The sequence below is a fragment of the Loxodonta africana genome, chromosome 1 (assembly GCF_030014295.1).
Source record: "Loxodonta africana isolate mLoxAfr1 chromosome 1, mLoxAfr1.hap2, whole genome shotgun sequence".
Lineage (NCBI taxonomy): Eukaryota > Metazoa > Chordata > Mammalia > Proboscidea > Elephantidae > Loxodonta > Loxodonta africana.
Window position 1 is genome coordinate 43386782 of NC_087342.1, and position 2816 is coordinate 43389597.

Genomic DNA, 2816 nt, shown 5'->3' on the forward strand with positions numbered 1-2816 from the left:
TAGTCGCTCTGGTTAGAAATTCCAGCACAATTTTGGCTAGAGTGGTGAAAGTGTGCATCCCTTTCTTGTTCCCTATCTTAAGGAGAAAGTTTTTAGTCTTTCTCCATTAAGTTTGATGTTACCTGTGGGTTTTCAGAAATGTTCTTTATTGTGTTGAGTAATTTCCCTTTTATTCCTAGTTTGCTGAGTGTTTTTGTCATGAAAAGTTGTTGGCTTTGTCAAATGCCTTTTCTGCATCAGTTGAGATGATTATGTGTATGTGTGTTTCATTCATTCTATTAAAGTGGTTGTGTTACATTGATTTATTTCCTTATGTTGAACCATTCTTGCCTCCCTGCAATAAATTTCACTTGGTCGTGGTGAATAATCCTTTGAATATGCTGTTAGATTCAATAGGCATGTATTTTGGTGAGGATTTTTACATCTATTTTATATATAAGGGATATTGGTCTCTTCTTGTGGTGTCTGCCTTTGGTATCAGGGGAATGAGTTAAGAAGTTTTTCCTTCCCTTCTTTTCTTTGTAAGAAATCGCAAAGGATTAGTGTTAATTCTCCTTTAAGCGTTTGGTATAATTCAACAGTGAAGCTGTCTGGCCCTGGACGTTTCTTTCTTGGAATGTTTATGATCAGAGTCAATCTCTTCACGTGTTATAGATCTGTTGAGCTTCATGAGTCAAGTTAGGTAATCTGTGTATTTCTAAGAATTTTTCCATTTCATCTAGATTATCTAATTTGTAGCTGTATAATTGTTTTTCCCCCCTTTATTATCCTTTTAATTTCTGTAGGATCAATAGTAATGCCCCATACTCATTTCTGATTTTAGTTATTAGAGCCTTCTCTCTTTTTGTCTTTGACAGTCTAGCTCGTGTTTTGTCAAATTTGTTGATCTTTTCAAAACAATTTTTGGTTTCACTGATTTCCTATTGTTTTTTCCTTCTCTGCTTCATTTTTCCCCACTATAAACTATTATTTCCTTCCTTTTGCTATCTTTGGGTTTAGTTTGCTCTTCTTTTTCTATTTCCTTAAGGTGTAAAATTAGGTTGTTAATAACAGGCCTTTATTCTTTTTAAATGTAGTGTTTACAAGTATAAATTTCCCTCTAATCACTACCTTCACTGTATCCTATAAGTTTTGGTATGTGGTGCTTTCATTTCCATCAGTTCTTAGTTTCTAATACCCCTTGAGATTTCCCCTTTGATCCATTTCTTGTTTAACAGTGTTTTGATTAATGTCATGGATTGAATTGTTCCCCACTCCCCCAAATATGTGTCAACTTGGTTAGGCCATGATTCCCAGTATTGTGTGGTTGTCCTCTATTTTGTGATTGTAATTTTATGTTGAGAGGATTAGGGCGTGATTGTAACACCACCCTTACTCAGGTTACCCCCTGATCCAAGGTAAAGGGAGTTTCCCTGGGGTGTGGCATGTACCACCTTTTATCTCTCAAGAGATAAAACGAAAGGGAAGCAAGCAGAGTTGGGGACCTCATACCACCAAGAAAGCAGCACCAGGAGCAGAGCACGTCCTTTGGACCTGAGGTCCCTGCACCTGAGGAGCTCCTCAACCAGGGGAGTATTGATGACAAGGAATCTTCCTCCAGAGCTGACAGAGAGAGAAAGCCTTCCCCTGGAGCTAACACCCTGAATGTGGACTTGCAACGTATTAGACTGTGAGAGAATAAATTTCTCTTCATTAAAGCCATCCACTTGTGGTATTTCTGTTATAGCAGCATTAGATAACTAAGACAGTTCCCACATATTTCTGCTTTCCTGTTTTTCCTTCTGTTATTGATTTCTAACTTTATTCCATTGTAGTTGGAGAAGATACTTTGTATGGTTTCAAGCTTTTTAAACTTACTGAGATTTTTCTGTGTGTATGTGGCCCAACATATGAACAATCTGAAGAATAACCCATGTGCACTGGAGAAGAATGTGTATGTATTCTGCTGTCGGGTGGAGTGTTATATAAATATCTGTTAGCCTAGCTGGTTTCTACTGTTGTTCAGGCCTTTTATTTCCTTTTTGATCTTCTGTCTAGATGATCTATTTTTGAAAGTGATGTATTAAAGCCTCCAACTATTATTTTAGAACTGTCTCTTTCTCCTTTTAATTCATGTATTTTGTAACTCTGTTGAGGTATGTGTGTATGAATATACATCCATACACACACACACATATATATAATTGTTACATCTTTTTGATGAATTGACCCTTTTATAATTATATAATGTCTGTCTGTGTCATGTGTCACAGTTTTTGAGTTAAAGTTTATCTTATATTAATAGCCTCCCTAGCTCTCTTTTGGTTACTATTTGCATGGAATATTTTTTCCATCCTTCAACTTGTAGATAGCATATGGTTGGATCATGTTTTCTCATCCATTCTGTCAGTCTCAGTCTTTGACTGGAGAGTTTAATACATTTAGTGTAATTACGAATAAGAAAGGACTTACTTCTGCCATTTTGCTGTTTGTTCTGTGTGTCTTATCCATTTTTTCCTCATTTCCCCCAATACTTCCTACTTTTGTATTTAGCTGATTTTTTGCAGTGAACCATTTAGATTCCCTTCTCCTTTCCTTTTGTGCACATTTTTTAAATACTTTCTTTGTGGTTATCAGTGGGATTACATTTAACATCTTAAATTAATAACAATCTAGTTTATACTGATACTAACTTAAGTTAAATAACATACAAAAACTCTGCTTTTATACCACTTCCCAATCCCCTTATGTTGTTGTCACAAACTACATCTTTACACATTGTGGGCCTCTCAGTACATAAATTTATAATCATTTTATGCATCTGCATTTTAAATAGT